The following is a 22,278-nucleotide window of genomic DNA, read 5'->3' on the forward strand; positions in this document are numbered from 1 at the left end:
TGCCCCCGCCCCGCCAGCCGGGCACGCCCCCGCCGCGCGCTCTCGCCCCCAAGACCAACGCACAAGGAAGCCCGGCCCACAATCTAGCTCCCGTTAAATCCAGCCCCCTGACCTGCCCCGCCCCTTCCGCGCGAACCTACCGCCCTATCCTGGAGCATCCTACTTCTCTGACCCGCCCACCTGCGTCACGCGCGCCGGTCGCGCGCTTGGCCCACACTTAAGGCACTGGGCTTCCCGCAGCGGTGCGAGCAGAGGCCCAGATCCCGGGGGCGGGGGTGGAGTCCTAGGGGGTGGAGCTTAGGGGGAGGAGGCAACGCCTCACCTGAGTTCTGCAGGTTAAGGCCTGGTCACCCTTGAGCATGTCATTGGGTAAGTCTCTTCTCCTTTTTGGCCTATCATGTTCCAAATGTCCTTTAAAATGTCGTCATAATATTAATAACGGTTAACTATTATTATTGTCATTGAGCTCGTTATCATGTTCACATGCTGTTTTTATATACTCCATCCAGTTAAACTTCATAATATGGGAGAGAGGTATTATTATTTTCCATTTTCTGCACAAACTGAAAGAGCTTTCCCACCAACTTGCCCACTGGTTACTGTTAGCAAAAAGCAGAGATGAGATTGGAACCTAGAAACTTTGCATTACTCTGAACTATTCTGCCTCCTAAAGGCTCAAAAACAGGGACTAAATTAAAACAGAGGTTTAAAAACTCCAAACTCCTCTATGTACAGACACCATAAACAAAGTTCTTTTAACTTTGCTATGTCTTTTACATGCAAAAGACAGGGATAAAATATTTACAACATACTCAACAAAGAATCAATATTCAGAAAAAAGAACTCCTACAAACCAATTTGAAAAAAAGATAATTTAATTAAAATGGACAAAGAAAATGAATAGACGGTAAACAGAAAAAAATCTAAATGGCTAATAAACATTAAAAAAAAAGATGCTCAACCTCTTTAAAATCAGGAGAACACCAAACAATGAGTTACCATATTTCACGCATTAGATTGACAATTCCACTTGTGGATCTTGATCCCAAAGAAATACTTGTTCATGTGTATAAAAAGATACATAAGAAGATAAGTTTATGTCAGAATTACTTATAAGAAGAAAAATAGGAATTGGCTCGAATGCCCTTCATGGAGAGCTAGTGAAATAAACTATAGAGAATAATATGCAACATTTAAAAAATAGGTAGATCTACTGTGGTAATAAAAAAAGGTAGCCAAGGCATATTATTAACTAAAAAAGCAAATTGGAGCTCCATGCAGTTGTTCTTTTGTTTTACTTCCAAGTTTTAGATAATTGGATTGTTTTTCTTAACACCTACATACTATGTATACTCTAAAATTGTGCTAAATCTAAGAGCTCACATGCCAGAGCCAGAGAAGCCAGATATAAATCATGGCTCCCTTAGCAGCTGCACAGCCTTGGATAAGTCATTTCACCTTTCTGATCCTCCGCAAGTAGCTCATGATAATATCTAGCTCACAAGATGCTTGCATGAAAAGCACAGTGCCAGGTAGGTTTTTTAAATGTTACAATTATTATTATACACGCTCTCTTTTTTAAAAACTCTATTTCCATCCAATACCCCTCTTAGCCTCTACCTTTCATGCCTGGAATTGTTAGTACATAGAAGGATCTTCAGGAAAGGAGAGAATTCATTCATTCATTGAACAAATATATATTTATCAAGCACCTATCTTGTGCTAGGATGCAGTGATCAATAAGATCGTGTTGCCACCCAGATGAGAAATAAGCAAAAGTATAATTTAATGTGAAAAAAAAAAAGCAGTAAGGAAGAGAGAGATGGTTCAAGAGGTGAGGGGATTGTCATTTTACTGTGGGTAGGCAGGAGGACCTCTCTGAAGAGATGGTATGTGAGCTGAGATCATAATGAAATGAGGGATCAGGACATGGGAATATATGGAAGGATTATGTTCTAGGCAAAGGGAACAGCAAGTGCAAAGGCCCTGACGAGGAAATAAACTTTCTGGGCGTAGGCACAAGGAGCTCAGTAAGACTGGAACTGTGTGGAAGAATGATAGGAAATGAGGCCAGGAGGGGAGGCAGAACAGTTACTACAGAGCTTTGGTGCCCAATGAAAATGATGTGAATTCTACTGTAAGACCAACAGGAGATTTTGCAGGGTATAGAGCAGGGGAGTGTCCTGTTAATGATTACATTTTGAAAAATATGCCTCTACAGACTGTGGAGAGAATGGATGATAGGGTTAGGAGGCTATTATAGAGTTAGGTGAGGGATGGTAGACCAAGATGTCCAGTGGAGCAGTAAGAAGAGGTCAAATTCAGGGTATATTTTTAATATAGAGCCAATAGGTTTTGCCAGGAAATTGGATATAGCGAATGAGAGAAAGAAAACAGCCAATTATCATAATGGCTTCAAAAGTCTCCCCATTGAGCCTGCCCCACTCACTGCCTTTTTTATGAAGTAACAACCTTTCAAAAATGCACAGCACTTCATAGTATAGACATAAGCCATTTCATGGTGCCTCTTCATAGCTATTGCTTATTTTTCCATTTTGTTACACAAATGCTTTTTTCAAACTTTTTAAGATTGAAATAAAAACAAGGAATATTACTGGGACCAAGTGGGGACATTACATAAAAGTGAAAGGGTCTGTTCACTAAGAAGACATACAAACCTAAAGGTGTATGCATGTAACAACAAACCTTCAAAACACATGAAGAAAAAGTGATAAAACTGAAAGGAAAAATAGACAAATCCACAATTATAATTGATGATTTCAACACTCCTCTCCCAGTGATTAACAGAACAAGTAGACAGAGTATCAGCAGTTCTAATGTTCTGTATAAAACTCTTCCAATCTGCAGGCAAAATAATGTGGACATCCTCATCTGTGGAACCTGTGAATGAATATACCACTTTACATAGCAAAAGGGACTTTGCAGATGTGATTGCCTTAAGGACCCTGAGATGGGCAGATTTTCCTGGATTACCCAGGTAGGCACAGTATAATCACAAGAGCTTTTAAAAGAGCCGGAGATGTGACAATGGAAGCAGAGGTCAGAGAGAAAAAGAGAGAGAGATTTGAAGATGTTATGTTTCTGGCCTCGAAGATGGAGTAAAGGACCTGGAACCAAGGAATGTAAGCATCTTCTAGAAAAGACAAAGAAATAGATTCTCCCCTGGAGCCCCCAGAAGGAACACAGCCCCATCAACACCTTGATTATAGTTCAGTAAGATGAATTTTGGACTTCTGACCTCCAAAACTGTAAGATAATAAATGTATTTTTCTAAACCACTAAGTTTGTGGCTAGGATAAGGTACAATGGTCAATAAGGTAATTTGGTTTTTTTATAGCAGCTAAAGGAAACTAATGCAATTGTCAACCAACTTGACCTAATTTACTTTTATAGAACACTCTACACAACAACAGATTACACATTCTTTTGAAATGCAAGATAGACCATATTCCATGTCAAAAGCTAAACCTTAACAAATTTAAAAGAATTGGAATCATACAGAGTATGTTTTCTGATATAATGGAATCAAACTAGAAATCAATAGCAGAAAGATTTCTGGAAAAATTCCCAGTTACTTGGAGACTAAACAATATACGTCTAAATAACCAATTGAGTCAAAGAGGAAAACGCAGGAAAATTAGTTAAGTATTTTGAACCAAGTGAAAATGAAAATACAGCATATCCAAATTTGTAGGATACAGATAAAGTGGTGTTTAGAGAGAAATTTATAGCATTAAATGCTTATATTACAAAAGAGAAACATTCTCAAATCAATTATCTAACCTTATACTTAAAAAACAAACAAATAAATAAATAAATAAATAAATAAATAAACAAACAAACAAACCTAGGAGAAGAAAAGTAAATTAAACCCAGGACAAGCTAGTGGAAAGAAATAATAAAGATAAAAGCAGGACTCAATTGAAGGGAGACAAGAATGAGAAAATCAATGAAACCAAAAGTTTCTGATTCTTTGAAAAGATTAATAAAATTGATAAAACTCTAGCAAGAATAACAATGAGAAAAGAGAGAAGACACAATGTATCAATATAAAGAATGAGAGAACATTATTACAGACCCTACAGATAATGAAAGGATAATAAAAACTATTAGGAACAATTTTATGCCCATAAATTTGACAACTTAAATGAGATTGACCAATTCCTTAAAATACACAAACTACTAAAGCTCACTCAAAAAAATAATCTGGCATTTCTGCCAGCTGCCCACAAAGCTGCTGGGGCTGCATCACGCTGGCTCCAAGCTCCGAGCTCCGAGCCTTGGGCTCCTGCTAAGCCAGCACCACTGTAGTCTCCTTCCAGCCACCATCATAATCATTTACCTATCTAACTGGACCTCATAAGCCATGATGAGATAGATGTTCTTCAATGTCTACAAGATCATGGAGATCCCTGACAAGCTGTGCTTGGAGGTGGAGGGGAAGATGGTCAGTACACAGAGGGTAACATTGATGACTTTCACTGGTGGGAATGCCTCCGCTGAAGGCCCCAAGGGTGAAGGAACAGGAAAGCACAGTAGTCACTGGTGTTGATATTATCATGAACAGGAAACCAGCTTCACAAAAAAAAATGCCTACATGAAGTACATCAAAGATTACGTGAAATCAATCAAAGAAAAACTTAAAGAACAGAGACCAGAGAGAGAGTAAAACCTTTTATGACAGGGGCTGCAGAACAAATCAAGCACATCCTTGCTGATTTCAAAAACTACCAGTTCTTTATTGGTGAAAACCTGAATCCAGATTGCATGGTTGCTCTGCTGGGCTACTCTGAGGATGGTGTGACCCCAATATGGTTTTCTTTAAGGATAGTTTAGAAATGGAAAAATGTTAACAAATTTGCCAATTTGAATCTATCAGCTGTCATCATAACTGGCTGCTGCTTTTCATCCACACACTAGGAATAAGACAAACAAGATTGATGTTCTCTTGAGCTCTTCATTTATTTTTTACCTTGATTTATTTGGAGCAGAGACATTGTTTTTAGAAAAACATGTCATGTAGGTTGTCTAAAAATAAAATGCATTGAAACTAAAAAGAAAGTCGATACTCTGAGTAGTCCTATATTTATTAAAGATATTGATTTTGGTTAAAAATGTTCCAACAAAGAAACCTCCAGACTCAGAAGGCTTCAGTGCCTAATTCTACCAAATATTTAAGAAGACATAATACCAATTTTACATAATCTCTTCCAGAAAATAAGAGGAAGAAACACTTCCAGCCCATATTATGAGGCCAGAATTACCCTGATACCCAAACCACACAAAGATATTACAAGAAAACTGTGAAGGGCCGGCCGAGTGGCTCAGTTGGTTAAGAGCTCGCTCAAGAGTTTGAGCTCTGAGCAACAGCGGTTTGAGTCCAGCCCGAGCTGAGCAGCCGCTGAGCTGCCAANCAGCGGTTTGAGTCCAGCCCGAGCTGAGCAGCCGCTGAGCTGCCAACAGGTAGCAGGATGGCTCAGCTAAAAAAAAAAAAAAAAAAAAAAAGAAAACTGTGAAAAACCTCAACAATAAATTAATTAATTGAATTCAACAATTTATGAAAGGGATAATACATTAGGATCAAATTGGAATTATCCTGAGAATGCAAGGCTGGTCTAAAAACTGTTTACACAAAAACCTGTACATGATTGTTTGTAGCAGCTTAATTCAAATTTATCAAAAACTGGAAACAATGGGGCCAGCCAAGTGGCTCAGTTGGTTAAGAGTGCGAGCTCTGAGCAACAGGGTCACCAGTTCTAGTCCCACATGGGCCAGTGAGCTGCGCCCAAACTGAGCTGCCAACAGGTGTCAGGATGGCTCAGCTGGTGAGAGCACATGCTCCTAACAACAAGGTTGCTGGTTCAGCTCCCACATGGGATGGTGGGCTGTGGCCACTCACAACTAAGATCAAACCCAGCACCTTGAGCTTGAGCTGCCCTGAGCTGCCGACAGGTGGCCAGATGACTACTGGACTTGGAGCTGAGCTAGCTGTGCCCTCCACAACTAAGATTGAAGGACAACTTGGCTGTTCCCCTCCCCAATTCCCCAACACTGTTCCCCTTCCCCAATTCCCCAATTCTCCAATAAAATCTTTAAAAACAAAACAAACAAACAAAAACCAAAAAAACTGGAAACAATGTAAATGTTCCTCAACTGGTAAGCAGATAAACTATGGTAACAAATGAACACTATTCAGCAATAACAAGGAACACATTTCTGATACCTATAAGACAGATACATTTCAAAGAAGCCAGACTCAATAGGCTACATAGTCTATGATTCCATCTATAGCATATTTTTTAAAAGGCAAGATTATAGGAACAAAAAACAGATCTGTGGTTGCCAAACACTTATGGTAGGGCATGGGGACATTCTGGGGTTGATGGAATTATTCTACATCTTGTTTTTCACGATGGTTACGTGATTGTATGCATTGTCAGAACTCAAAGAACTGTGCATTTAAAAAAATGAGTGGCTTTATGTAATTTTTTAAAGTGAATTTAAAAGTGAAAAATTGAAGTATCATCTATATATATAACAAAATGCAAAAACCTCAAGCATATAGCTCAATGAATTTTTTCAGGCTTAACACCTTGTAACCACACGTATCAAGATAAAGTTAATTTTCTGCCACTCTAAAAGGCTCTGTAGTGTTTCTTTCCAGTCAATACCCTACCCAGAGATCTCCACTATTTTGACTTCCATCACTATAGCTATATGATTGTTTTGTTTAACAGTGTTCTTGAGATACCATTCATATACCATACATTCACCCATTTAAAGTGTACAATTCAGCGGTATATTCACAGATGGTTATATATAACCATTACCAGAATCTAACTTTATAACATTTTCATCATCCCCAAAAGAAAGCTCATACTCTTTGTTAACCGTCACTCCCCATCCTGTCCTCCCCCAGCTCTTATTGATTTTTCAAAAATCAACTTTAGGGGCGGCCAGTTAGCTCAGTTGGTTAGAGCGCAGTGCCCATAGCACCAAGGCTGCCAGTTCAATCCCCACATGGGCCACTGAGCTGCGCCCTCCACAACTAGACTGAAACAACTACTTGACTTGGAGCTGATGGGTCCTGGAAAAACACACTGTTCCCCAATAAAATAAAAAAAGTCAACTTTATTAAGGTCTACATTATGTTCATTTCAATGAACCACATCAATTCAAAGGGCACAATTTGATGAGTTTTGACAGTTGTATGTACCTGTGAAATCACCAGCATTATCAAGATACAGAATATTTCCATCACCCCATAAGATTCCTCTTGCTCCTTTGCAATCAATCCTCCATCTGCACCTGGATCCAAGGAACCACTGATCTGCTTTCCGTCACTATGCATTAGTTTATAGTTTCTCAAATTGCACGTATATGGACTCATACAGCATGTACGGTCCTGTCTGGCTTCTTTCACCCAGCATAATGATTTTGAGACTTGTCTATATTGTTGTATCTATCAGTAGGTTCACCTTCCTTTTTATTGCCAAGTAGTGTTCTGTTGTTTGGACTTAACCACATTCTACTGTTTCTGAAAATAAAACTTTTTTTTTTTTTTAAAGATTTTTATTGGGGAATTGGGGGGATGGGAACAGCGCTGGGGAATTGGGGGAAGGGGAACAGACAAGTTGCTGTTGATTTGTTCTTCAGTCTAGTTGTGGAGGACGTTGCTTCACTGGCCCAAGTTGGCACCATCATTGCGCTCTTCCCGGGTGAGGCAGATCAGTCGCCGGCTTCTGGACGACCGCTCACAGCGGCTGCTGGCCGCTCACGCTAGCTGCTGGCTATACACGGTAGCCCATGACAACCCACTGCCACAGGGGCTGCAGCCTATGCCATCGCCGGCGACTCACGGCAGCCAGCTCCAGGTTGAGCTATTGTTCAGCATCTTAGCTGTGGAGGGCAGTGTCACTGGCCCTCATATGTGGGATCCGAACCGGGGCCCTCTGGCGTCCCAAGCCAGTTCTTAACCATCGCGCCACTCGGCCGGCCCGAAAATAAAACTTTCTTGATAAAGACCTGGGCAGGCCTGCCTTCAAACATATAGATTTCTTAAGTTCTGTTCGATTTCAAATGTAGGGATAGCAAATTAGTCTCCACACGTTCACCACCTTTTTCTATTTTATTATCATTCTGGCTTAGTTCCTGGTGGAGTGTATATGTGTGTTGTGGGTGGAGGACAGAGGCCTTCTGGGAACAGATCTGAGCCACAGAACACAAAACATCTGTCAGTATCCTTTAGTTCCTTAAGGCCTACAAGGTCAGGGACACTAACATTTAAGAGTCAGAGATAGGGCTGGGTGCCTTGTCATCTCAATTTGACTTCAGTTTTGCAACCACTCCATTTACCAGCAGCCATGGAAACTGAGACTCAGAAAGGTTAAGAGACTTACCATAATGTTTGCCTGAGTCGGAAGCTTAGTCTCAGGTGACAGAGTTGAATTCTGGCCTTCTTTTCACAACTTCGTAAAGGAATTATAGTCTCCGTAGACCTAAGGAAATTGCTTAGGGCCCTGGCTGTTTCTTGTCCAAACCAAGTAATTGTTTTTCTTTAACTGGTGATGATGAGGACAAAGATAGGTGGCAGAGAGAAGTGCATGCTGCCTGCCGTCTGCCCTGGCCGTGCCCCTTCTGCTAATGAATGATAAACACAAGGCCCAGCCAGATGACAGTCATTGAGGGGAAGCTGATTTAAAGGTGTATGGCCCTTGTTGGGTAAACAGGAGCCTGAAATGCCGATGGCATTTTAGAAAGCCTGTCTGTGCACCAGAGAAGTATTTGCATGGTTGGGACTTTTCTAATAAGCAAGGCTTTTCTCCATAGGAGGCTAAAGAGCCCAAGAGCTTAGAGGGAGCAATGAACAAGTTGCATTTCTTGACCATGGGTTGTATTATTGAAATTCATGATTGTTTATGATGATGAGAGGAATGTGTGCATACTCATGGTGAGGGAATTGTGTATTACACAACAAGATTAGGAAGAAAGTGAAACCACTCTTAATTCTTGACACTGAGAAATAAACTGCTGCTACCATTTGACTGTATATCCTTCTGAAATTTTTTTGTTTGTGGGTAATTACATTATTCAGATCATACTGATAATACATTTCTGCATCCTGCTATTATATACATCGGCATTTTTCCATGTCACTAAAAATTATTCATAAACATCACTTTAATGTAGGTATGATATGTTCTACTTTTGGTAGACTCCAATATGAATCGTCATTAGGGCTACTGCTTTTTTAAATTTTTTTCTGTTATAAATTATGCCTTATTGAACATCACTATGCATCAGTCTTTCCTGTTCTTCTAATTCTTAGAATAGATTTTTCCAAATGGTATTATTGGGTCAAATAATAGCAACATTTTCAGGTTTACCAAATCATATTTCCAGCAATAATGGTTGAATAGGCTTATTTCACAAAACCCTAACAATGGGTATTGAAATAACTTGACATAATTTCCAAATTTATAGATGAAAATATGGTACATTGCTAATCGCCAGTATCGTTCCCTGATGGGTAAGTAAACTCATGAAACTCAGAAGTGCCCACGAGGAGGGGATGCCACCCCAAAGCAGTGCACCTCTTGCCCCGCAGATAATGGTACAGAGACTTGGTCCTCTCAACTCCCATGCCCATCGTTATCTCGTGGACTTCCGGAACCCATGCCTTCATCCTCATACTGACTTCTGTCCAGGGTGAGGTTCGCATTGCCTCTTTATTTATTTTGTTCTCCCTCAGACGTTGTATTATGAAATCTGTCATACCTGCGATATGTACACTGCACTATTATTCTAAGTCTCCTATTTGGCTTCCCTGCCTCTAAGGTTCTCACTTCATTGACTGTCCTCTGCAGTCAGAGGACCTAACCACAACTCACCTCTAATTTGTTTCCCTGCCCACTCTTCAGCCTCCTTTAAAAATCCTAACTGGCTTCCTATTGCCTGACAGGAGCTACTTAAACTCCCCATAGTATTCAAGGCTGTACACACTCAAACCTCATTTACCTTCTGCCTGTCCTGTCTTCCTCTGCAGTCACGCAGAAATACAGAGCTACACTGAATGTTTCCTATGTGCCAGGTACTGTGCTCGAAGCTCAAAGCATAGAGAACCATCCTGACAGGTTGAGTGCTATTGTATTATCCCTTTTAACAGATGAGAAGACTCAGGCTCGGGAGGGTTGAGTGATTTGTCTCAGTACACACGGCTGGTGCTGGTGTTCCAGAACCCATGATTTTACCCCAGGTCACCATACTTGGTCTTCTCCAGACAACACTCTGTCTTTCAGGCCTTTGCCCAAATTGGTCCCTGTTTGAGCCTTCTTTAGGCCTAGAGACGAATGCCTTAAAGTCCTGCCCACCTGTTATCGTGTTCATCCACCTCTATTGTTTCAGGTACCCTGGTCCTTCCAAACAATACAAGTTCTTTTGTACTGAATGCAGAAACAGTTTTAAACCCTCCATACAGGCTGTGCGTTCTTTAGCAGCAGGGACCTTTTCTTGTTTATGTCTGGTCTTTGGGTTCAGGATGCTATCTGAAGAGAAAATGCCACTCAGGAGAGTTTAGCCAGCCTTAGTCAGAACTGTTCCGCTTTTCAGCTTGTGCTTGTGTATTCACTCACTTAGTCACTCAACAAACATTTGATGGCATTGATGGTGGACTAGGACTCAGATTGTATCACTCCCTGCCTTAATGAACTCTTATACTCTGGTGGTAGGAGTATAAGTAGTACAACCACTTAGCAAACACAGTATGTACTAAAGCTAAACACATGCCTGTTCTATGACCCAGCATTTCCACTCCTAGGTAGATACTGGAGAGGAATGCTTACACGTGTGCATGAAAAGACATACACAATTATTTAAAGGAGCTAAGGAAAGAGTGGAGATAGGGAATATGTAAAATGGAGTCACTTTAAGATGCTAAAATTTTGACTATACGAAGGTTGAGGCATGAGGAAAGACTCTATTCTTGTTCAAACTAGTTTGGGAACTTAAACTTTTAAACTTTCCAGTTCTGCGTCAATGCCTGGATATACATCTGGACATACACCAGACCTCCAGATAACCCTCTGATTATCCCTTGAAGGATTCAGGTATCCAGGCCACCTGACATCCATTATCCAGACCACCAGACCTGACCAGACTTCCTGGTGTCCATCTTCCAGACCACCTGGCATCCATCATCCAGAGTGCCTGACATCTGACTGATAACCATCCTGGACCAACCCTAGGGCTAAGAATGCAGGACTGATAGTCTTCTTTAGAATGTACTTTTTACTATACGAACTCTTAACTTTTTTTTCTTCTTTGGAACACTTCTGGGTTTTTGCCTAGCTGTTTTCCCAGTTTGCAAACTCTAAGATACTTGACTAAATCTTTGTCATTTATTTCTAGCCAAAGCTTCCAGACTCTTTTTGAGTTCATTCGACAGAGCATTATTTCAAAAGCTCAAATCAGAAAATTTCCAAGTGTCTTTCAACAGGAGGATAAATTGTGATATAGTCACACAATAGAATACTACATAGTATTGACAATGAATAAGCTATACGAACAACAGAGATGAATCTCATATGATGTTTAGTAAAAGAAGCCATACATAAGAGTATATACAAAAGAGTGTATACATGGGCCAGCCGAGTGGCACGTTGGTTAAGAGTTGGCTTGGGATGCCAGTTCTGAGCAGCTAGGGCCCTGGTTCGGATCCCACATGAGGGCCAGTGATGCTGTGTCCTCTACAGCTAAGATGGTAAATAACAGTTCAACCTAGAGCTGGGCTGCTGTGAGTTGCTGGCGATGGTGTAGGCTGCAGCCCCTGCTGCAGTGGGCTGCTGTGAGCTACCATGAGTGGCTGGCAGCCAGTATGAGCAGCCGGCAGCCAGCATGAACTGCCGTGAGCTGCCATGAGTGGCTGTCAAATGGCCAGTGAGCGGCTGCCTCACCCGGAAAGAGTGCAATGATCACAATACCAACATGGGCCAGTGAAGCGATGTCCTCCACAACTAGACTGAAGAACAAAAGAAAAGCAGCTTGTCTGTTCCCTTCCCTGATTCCTCAACACTGTTCCCCTCCCCTAATTCCCCAGTAAAATCTTAAAAAAAAAAAAAAAGTATATACAAACTCCATTAGTATGTGAAGTCCCAAGAATAATAAAACTAATCTGTGGCGTTACAAGTCAGGGTAGTGGTGACCCTTGGGATGGGGAGGCCTTGTGACTAGGCTGGCACTTCAAGAGGCCTTTTGGGGGCCGGCCGGTTGGCTCATGGGTTAATAGTTAGTTGGCTTGGGAAGGGCCGGCGAGTGGCTCAGTTGGTTAAGAGCTTGCTCAAGAGTGCAAGCTCTGAGCAACAGAGTCGCCGGTTCAATTCCCACATGGTCCCAAGCTGAGCTGCCGCTGAGCTGCCAACAGGTGGCAGGATGGCCCAGCTGAAAAAAAAAATAGAATTGGCTTGGGAGCACGAGCTCTGAGCAGCAGGGCCACAGGTTCGGATCCCACATGGGCCAGTGACGCTGCGTCCTCTACAGCTAAGGTGGTGAACACCAGCTCGACCTGGAGCTGGGCTGCCATGAGTCGCTGGCGACAGCATAGGCTGCAGTGGGGCTTCAGTGGGCTGCCGTGAGCGGCCATCCAGTGGCCGGCAACCCTTCTACCTCAGCCGGGAAGAGCGCAATGATCACAATACTAACATGGGCCAGGGAAGCGACATCCTCCACAACTAGACTGAAGAACAAAAGGACAGCAACTTGTCTGTTCCCCTTCCCCGATTCCCCAACGCTGTTCCCTTCCCCCAATTCCCCAATAAAATCTTTTAAAGAAAAAAAAAAAGTAGGCTTCTGGGGGCTGGTGAAGTTCTGATTCTGAATCTGGATGCTGAGCGATCACCGAGGTATGTTCATCTTGAGAAGATTCACATTTATGATTTGTGCGCTATATGTTTTTCCTCAATAAAAAGTTGAAAAACAAATAAAAATAAAAAAACACCTCCAAGACTCCTCAGTGAGCTTAAAATAAAATCCAAATAGACCACCAGGACCTACCAAGTCCTATATGGCTCCTCCCTCCTACCTCTTCTTTCCCTGCCCCACCAGCAGAACTTTTCAGACTTTCCACCACACCCTTTTCAGCAAGTTCAGGCTGCAGGGAGAGTGACCTGGGTGGGACAGGGTGGCTACCGCTTGGAGATCCTGGAAGGTAGGTCACAGACTAAGGCAAGGGAATACATGCAAAATGTTTCAAGTGCACCCTGGGGGGCTCTGGTTTGCCTCCCTCCCTCCCCCCAAACAATTGGCCACAAGCCATACTAAAAGAGGAGAGAACTCCAGAGATTGAGAGCCTCCTCTGAGAAAGTGTAAAAGACTCATCTATTGAGAGCAGAGGGTCTCAGATGTCATTCCTATGCAATTGAATCCCCCCGGGGCACTCAGAATTCAGTCTCCTACAGCTCCCAGACTGTCAGTTCCAATTGTCTGTGGGGAGTGGTACAAGAGACACACTTGGAATAAGCCTGTTCCTAATTTGGGGCAATTCATTGCCTCTGAGCCTCATTTCCCCTGCAAAGTCAGATAAAAACAGTACCTGCCTTAGGGGCTCCGTGGATATTAGACAACTATATTAGGCACTTAGCATTGGTTCCTAGCACCTACCATGTTCCTTCCTTCACTGAGCACCTACTATGTGCCAGGCATGTCCTGTGCACTAGGGGTACAGCAGTGAACAGGACAGGCAAAATCCCTGCCTCAAGGAGTCGCCTGTCTTGTAAGGAAGACAATGGACTGCCACCAAGAAAGTAAACAAACACATACTATGATAGGGGCTCTGAGGAAAAACAAGACAACAAAGGCAGCCGGGTAGTATGGGTGCTATTTTATGTAAGGTGGCAAAGAAGGTCTGTAAAGAAGGCATTTACATTCCTGAGACTGGAGACAGTAAGACAGCTGCCAGGAGCTGTGTGAGGGAAGAGTGGTTCCTGGCAGAGGATAGCAGGAGCAAGGGCCCTAGGGCAGGATCATGCGTGGCACAGAAAGGACATATTTGGCTGAACAAGGAGACCAGGGCTGGATAAATGGGGCCCACTAGGCCACAGTAAGGAATTTGACCTTGTTCTGGGTGAAGTTTGGAGCCACCAGGCAGTTTTGAGCAGAGGAGTGATATGATCTTCCTGCCTCTGGGGTTAAGACTGTACTGGAGGAGCACACTGGAAGCTGCTACTAATCCTGGAGGGGGATGGTGGCTCAGGCCAGGGTGGTAGCAGACAGTGGAGATGGTGGGAACGGGTTAGATTTGAGGTATATTTTGAAGGTGGAGCTGATAGGATTTGCCAATGGCTCCTTTGTAGAGCATGGGAAAGAGAAGGGTCAAGGATGCTTCCAGGGTTTGGGGCTGGACAGTTGGAAGGATGGGACAGCCATCCCCTTAGATGGGGACAGCTGTGGGATGAACAGACATATCCTGGGAGCAAAAGCAAGAGTTCAGGTTTAGAGATGCCAACAGACCATCACATGGGGATGTACATTTCTTGCTTGGGCTGTTAAAACTCCCAAGATGAGGTGAGTGCATATAGTTGGAAATAGTCTGAATGTGACCCGGCTACTCCTTTCAGCCTCGGGTGCAGCTGAGCCTTGGCATTGAGAGGTTGCTAATCCTCCCCTCCCCTGCACGCTGGGCCTCCCATCTGGCACACCTTCCCCAGGTGTCAGCTGTGCTGGAAACTGCTCATCCCAGGCCCAGACGTGTTGTATGACCTTAAACCGCCCCTGGGAGGTGATGGGGACAGGGCCCTCATCCACATCCGGCTGTGGAGGCTCCGGCTGCTGGCTGGGACAGAGCTGGGTGCAGCTGTTTACTTTACAACACAATTGCGCCCACCCCCTCGGTGCTGCAGGGCACAGCTCCACACCTGTTCTCCACCCTCCTGTCCAGGTGCTGAGGAGAACAAAAGAACACCCACTCACCAAGGTCATTACCTTGATGCGGGCGGGGAGGAAGACTGCAGAAGGGAGAGCCCTATTCCGGAGGGAAAGGAAGAAAGGCTCAAAGGAATTAGAGGGTTCGAATCAGCAGTCTGATACAACTTTCTTCGATAATGGCCTTATTCTATGTCTGCGCTGTTCAGTATGACAGCCACCAGAACCTGAGGCTATTGAGCACTTAAAATGTGACTGGTGGGGTCAAATATATGATGATGGAAGGAGAACTGACTCTGGGTGGTGAACACACAATGTGATATATAGATGATGTATTACAAAATTGTACACTTGAAACCTATGTAATTTTACTAACCATTGTCACCCCAATACGTCTTAATTAAAAAAAAATGTGGCTGGTATGACTGAGGAACTAAAGTTCCAATCGATTTAATTTTAATTAAAATAGCCACTTGCGCTTAGGGCTACCTTGTTGGACAGCATAGGTTTTAACAGTTGGCTCTGGAGGACATTAGGATGCTGATAATATGTTTGAATAATAGTTCTTAACTGTTGAGCACATACCTTGTGCCAGGTACATTATACGCGTTCTCTTATTTATACCCCACAATCACTCTAAAGGAAAGGTGTTATTGTCCCCATTTAGAGATGAGGAAACTGAGGATCTGAGTGGCAAAATCACTTGGCCAAAGTCCCAGAATAAGGAAGTTCTGGTCTGAAAGGGAACACAAAATCATTTTATTTCAAAACCCCACTCAAGTAAAATAAGCCCAAAGGACCCTGCAGGTTTTGCAGCAGTCTAGCTCTCTGTAAATGATTGTGGCGTGCAAAATGTTAAAGGAATGCAAATCAGCGTACAGTTTGGGCACAAAAGCTCCTACCCTCTGGTCACACCCTGCAGTCTTTCTAGGCTGCAGGTGGGTGGGGGCTGAGGCTGAGTGACAAGGAGGGACCTGGGAGGAGAGGGTGTTGGGGTGGGGGTGGGGCCGGCCAGCTGGTGTCGGCAACCCAGGACATCAGCTGGCTGGTAGGCTCAGACAATGAGCCAGGCGCCTGGTCAGAAGCCTCTTCGCGCCACACCCTCTCCCTGCACCCTGGCCAGCTGCCATGGACACCTTCTCTGGTCTCGGCTGAGGCCTGTGGGGAGCAGGAGAGCCTGGGGGGCCATTGGAGGATGCCGGAGAGGTCTGTCTGGAATGAACCTGTGTTAGAATGGAGGGCATGGGTAGAGAACAGGGAAAGTTAGGAGCTTTTCTGAAGATGTCCTTGGTTGGTGCAGACGTTGAGCTGGGAGGATTTGCATATGTCCTTCCCTTTGCTCCTCCCAAAGTCCCCTTAGTAATAATAATAATAAAATAATAATTTGTATTAACAACAATAACCCAGTGGCTCATGCTGAGCTGGCCTGGCTGGAGTTGAAGGTGTAACCTCAGTTAATCCTCCAGGCTACCTTGGGAACCACGGACGTTTATTATGTCCCATTTCCACAGGAGGAGAGCTCAGAGTGGTCCAGTGACTTAATATCACAGATGTAGAGAGCAGACGTCCCTTCTTCCCCTGAGTTTCCCACCTTTACTTTCTATTTAAAGCTTTATTTTGAGGATTTAGCAAACTACAACCCTTGCCATTTAGGAGGTGTTTATACTTTTTAGCTGTTGAAAAGATCAAAGTAAGAATGTTGTCTGTGACATGTGTTACTTTTATTAAATTCAAGCGTTAGCATTCTTAAGTAAGGTTTTTTGGGGGGCTGACACAGCCATGCTTATTGTTTACATATTGTCTGGTCGATTCCTCCAAAACCAGGCAGCCTATGTTTTAGTATCTTTCCATTTATAGTAAAAGTTTGCATTCCCCTCCCCTACCTCCTACCCAGGAGACGGCTCCAGAGGAGGGGCTGGGGACCCAAACTCACAGGCCCCTGAGGGCCCTCCTCCCTCTGGCTTCCCCTGACCCTTGGCAGCTCTTGCTCCTTGCAGGTCCTTTTCCATTCTGCCAGCAGGAGTGTGATATGGCATTCATACATTAATTCCACAAATAGGTCTGGAGAACCTACTGTGTGCCAGGCCCTAGTCTAGGCATGAGGTACATAACAGATGTGGTCCTGATCTGTAGATATCCATCAAACAATCACCCAGTACATCTAAATACAAACGGTACAGAAAGCTGTGGCCAGGGTTCTTGGAAGTTAAAGAGCATTTGACAGGGGAGCTGAGCTAATCATCATCAGAGTTTCCTGTAGGAGGTGATGGTAACATGTGAGGTCTGCAAAATTAGTAGGTTCCAGGTCCTAGGATGCCCTCGTTTAGATTCCCCCTTCACCCCACCTTCATTTCAATCCCTTTTTCTCTTTTAGGAGCCTAGAGACTCAGATGAGACCCCTGTCATAGAGAGAGAAGCACAGTGAAATAGGGGAGAGGCATTCCCCTCTCCATCGCGAGCTGCTAGAGAAGGTAGGTGGATAAGTTGGCAGTTGCTATTTTAAAAGTGTGATTATATGGTACCTTTATGTAATAACTACAACAGTTTATTCATTCTGTAGTTCCTTCATTTATAAATATTCAACAAATATTTATTGAGCATGTACTGTGGGTCAGGCACTGTTCCAGGCCCTATGGATACTGCAGTGAACAAGACAGATACAAATCCCTGCCCTGGTGGAGTTTCTTACATTCTAGTACAGGAAGCAATAAGTAATGTAGTTGGTATGTTGTTAGGTGATGATTACCATCATGGAGAAAAATAAAGCAGGAACAGGTGGAGGACAGACAGTTTGAAAAAGGCAAATGAGGGAAGGCCTCCCTGAGAAGGTGATGGTTTGAGCAGAGAGCTGAACAACCCTGTGGGTATCTGGGGGGCGTGCATTGCTGGAACACTAAGATGCCATGAAATTGGAATCAATAGCATTCTTAGGTCATAAAACTCTAAGTAATAGAATTCTGGGGCCATGGAATGCTAATCAATACTTCTCTGGTACCATAAAATTCTAATCAATAGAATTCTCTGGTTGTGAAATTCTAACTAATAGAACTCTGAAGCCATGAAATTCTAATCAATCAGGAAGAACAAGCAGCTAGAGAGCAAAATTCTCAGTGATCAGTGGGAGTTAGCCAAGTGAAAGGAAGAATGCCCAGAGGGAGGGAACAAGTAGCATGGACAAAGGTCCTGTGGCAGGAAGCGGGGAGAAGTTGGGAGCTAGAACCTCTCCCTCACCCAGCCATTCAATTGGTAAGACAACCTGTGGCAGAAGGATCCATTTCTCTACCTTTGAGCGATAACTCCAGAGTTTCAGCAGCAGAGAGACTGGTAAACCTATAATGCTAGAGGAACACCTGGGTTGAACCAGGGCTCAATTCCAGGTCTCCCTCCAATCAGGCCTGTGGCCTCTGTAGCCTTCTCCCTGTGTCTCCCTGTGACTGTCTGGGCCTCAGTCTTACCTCTCCCCCTTATGAGTATTAGCTATAATATGGTCTTGTCCTAGATTCCTTCTCCCCACCTCCACATTTATTATTCATTGCTCCTTCCAATATTATTGTGAATAATACAAATGGCTGCCATTGATCATGTCAGCCATGAAACCAAGTGTTGATGTAAGAAATATCCAAACCTGTAGAGAATTTTTGTCAAAGTGTATGTGAGCCAAACTGACGGATATATGCACGGTAGCAAGATCTCAAATGCTCCAGAGAATAACAGTTTTGCGTTTTCTTTTATGTATTTGAAATTAAGGAGGGATTTTAAGGACGATTACAAGAGGGTGGGGGAAAGCAAGGCGAGGACTGGATTGCAAACTAGTTAAGATTGTTATGTGTTCTCACACTTTAGAAGGAGGGGTCTGAAAGGGGGCATTTCAAAGGTGTGTTAACCTAGATGCCTAGAAACAAAGGACTTTGCTTAAGGCAAAGATTAGCCTTTTAGTAAAAAAGTTAAAAGCCTGGGGTGTGACTACCCACCATGACCTGCCCAGTTAGGATTTTATGATCAGGTCACCCTGTGAGGTGACTTTCCATCGAACCCCTTTTTCTACTACACAAGTGATCTACACTCACTGGGACTCAGTGTTGTTCTTGGATATTGTTAGCCCCCAAACTGTTAGTTACCAGAAAATAAGTAAGAAATCAAGAGTGTTTAGAAAGTTTTATGGCAATTTGACATCACTATAATGTCCAAGCGGCAGCTCAGCTCGGGCTAGGAATCAAACCGCCGTCTCAGAGCTCGCACTCTTGAGTGAGCTCTTAACCAACTGAGCCACTCGGCCAGCCCGTGCTCATTTTTCTGATAATTCATTTTCATTGTGTTTTACAAAAGTATCAGTCCACAGTGGGTTGGAAACAGTAAACTGGCCCCTCATCAGATTGTAGAAGTTTTGCTTGTACCCACGTTATTCCAGTAAAGCTCACAACCACCCTTTGTGCAGCTGATACCTTGATTATTTTCATTTTATAGCTGAAGAAAGTATCGACATAAGAACATCCAAACTTGTAGAGAATTTTTGTAAACATGTATTTGAGCCAGAGAGAAGATACACCTGGAAACAAGATCTCAACAAATTGAGAAAAATGCTTTGGAGAATAACAGTTTGCAGTTTCTTTTTTATGCACTTGAGATTAAGAAAGGAACATAGATTACGTGAAGGTGAGAGGAAGCCACTCTGGGATGGGATTACAGGATAGTTAAGATTATGTGTTCTCTTTAGGGGAGTCTAAAAGGGGGCTTTTCAAAGGTGTGTTCACCTAGATACACAGAAACAATGGACAAGGCTTGCTTAAGGCAAAGATAAGCCTTTTAATAAAGAAGTTATATTCAGGCCAGCCGAGTGGCACGATGGTTAAGAACTCGCTTGGGATGCCAGAGGGCCCCGGTTCGGATCCCACATATGAGGGCCAGTGACACTGCCCTCCACAGCTAAGATGCTGAANAAAAAAAAAAAAAAAAGGTGAGGTCCCTGTTACTGGAGGCATTTAAGCTTAGGCTAGAGGATCTCTTGGAGATGCTATAATGGTGCTTGTTGCTTGGGGTGGGGTGAGGGGATTGGACTTGATGACATTTGGTGGGTCTCCTCCTAAACACCAAGATTTTAGGATGTTAACATCCTAACGCTTTACTCTAAACTCTAAAAGCCGATGATTTGAATTCTCTGACATTCTGAGAGTCTGATTTTAACCAAGATCTTGAGTAGTCCAGTAGAAAGGGCCAAAACTAAGGAATCAGAAATAACCTGTTTAATATTCAGGCTCTGTCATTTCTTAGCTGTATGACTTAGGACATGTCACTTTTCCTCTCTGAGAGCCTTGGTTTCCTCCTCTGCAAAATGGAGATTATAGTGCTTGCCTTACAAGGCTGCAATGAAGATTAAAAAGCAACATATAAGGGAAGCACCTTGTTGGGTTTCCATCCATAAGACACCACGGGGTCATAGTCTTTGGGAGTCTCCGACTCTCCACTAAGATCCAAACCTCTCCCAGGGTGCAATATGGTGTCACAGTGAACTCTGGTGCCAGACTGCCTTGGCTTATTCCATCATGTCTCTGAGCCCCAGTTTCCTCATCTGCCTAGTGGAGATAATAACATAACCTACTTCCCAGGACTGTCTTGAAGGTTAAATGAAGCGATCCATGGCAAGCAGTTATGTTAAGCAGTTGGTCTGTTACTCAATGATAGCTGCCATCATTGGATCTGGGAGCCAGGAGTGTCGAAATCTTTGCTTCCCACTTTGGAGCCCATGCATAGAGGCCTCTGTCTGACCAGGATTCTCAGACTCTTGGTCCAAGAGCTTGAGCCTGCAGGGTCTTCAGTGGGGAATTCGAGACTGGTGAGCTGGGTAGCTCCCTGACTTCCTTCCTTTCCCCTTCCCTCTCTCTTATCCCTTGGGAGTGAACTGGTTTCCTCTGAAGCTCTGCCCTGGGGTTTGGTGGGGAGCCAGGCCTGTGTGTGTGTGTGTGTCTGGGAGGGCAATTTCTGAGCCACAGCAGAGAAGCATCAGCTGACCACAGTGGAGGGAGGAGTAGAGCTTTCTTCCAGCTACAGGGTTCCTGGGGATGGCCTGACAGGATTGCTCATATCATGTGATTGTGTGAGCCTGTGCACACACGCTCGCATGCACACACACACACACACACACATTATTCATACACATATATACACACACACATCATTGTTTTTTCTGGCTCTACACCCTTCTTACTTCTCTGCTAGCCTCCTCTTATTCTGCACACATCACCCCTTTCCTTCCTCCCTTCCTATTATAACCATGGAAAACAGTCCCCCAGGGGAGGAACTCTGTATCAGGACTCTTTCTCACCAAGTTTGTCTGGGGCTCATTAAGTCTTTTTTAAGCAGGGCAGTACGTGGGGGGACTTTTAAAGATCTGGCTCCAGTCTTTGGTCCTGGGAAAGGAGCCTCACCTCCCCCTGGTCCCTTGTTTCTTGGCGAATCCCTCCTCCCCTCCCTTCTTACTATCAGAGAGAAGTTTCCAAAAGTCGATCAGATTGTAGTTCTCATTTATCACAAGTGATCACCCCCCTATTTCTCAGGATGCTCTACAATCTTTTTGCTGTTGTTGTTGTTCTACAGTCTTTAAGTACAGTTATACTTTTAAAATACCAGTGCATATGTAATGCTATATTTTCTTCCTGCTTCCTCCCATCCTTTTTTCTTCTTCTCTTTCTCTCTCTCCCCCCATCTCCTCTGTATACTAATTGAGTATCCTATGTATGTCAGATCCTGGGTTCTTTTTCTTTTCACTTGTGTCTCTGCTATTTTGACACTTACAACTTTAAAACTGATTGATGCCTGTTTTCCAAGAAGATAATCGCAACTCATATATATATATGTGTGTGTGTGTGTGTGTGTGTGTGTGTGTGTGTGTGTGTAAAATTGGGGAATTGGGGGGAGGGAAACAGTGTTGGGGGACTGGGGAGGGGGACCAGACAAGTTTTTGTTCTTCAGTCTTGGTTGTGGAGGGTGCCATTCACCATCTGGCTGCTCATCGGCAGCTTGTGGCCTCTAAGCTCAAGGTGCTGTGTTCAATCTTAGTTATGGGTGGGCGTCGCCACCATCCCATGTAAGAGTTGAACTAGCAGCCTTGTTGTTAAGAGTGCATGCTCTAAGACTGGCCAAGTGGCGCGATGGTTAAGAACTGGCTTNTGGGGCGTGACTTTTCACTATGACCTGCCTAGTTAGAAACTTACGTTCAGATCACCCTGTGAGGTTACTATCCATAGAACCCCTTTTTTAATCCATAAAACTGAGGCTCGGAGAAATTGCATGCATGCATTGCCCAAAGCCACACAGCAAGTGGCAGCGAGGGGATTCCAGGCCTGTTAG

This window comes from Hipposideros armiger, unplaced genomic scaffold (assembly GCF_001890085.2).
Source record: "Hipposideros armiger isolate ML-2016 unplaced genomic scaffold, ASM189008v1 scaffold_1335, whole genome shotgun sequence".
Lineage (NCBI taxonomy): Eukaryota > Metazoa > Chordata > Mammalia > Chiroptera > Hipposideridae > Hipposideros > Hipposideros armiger.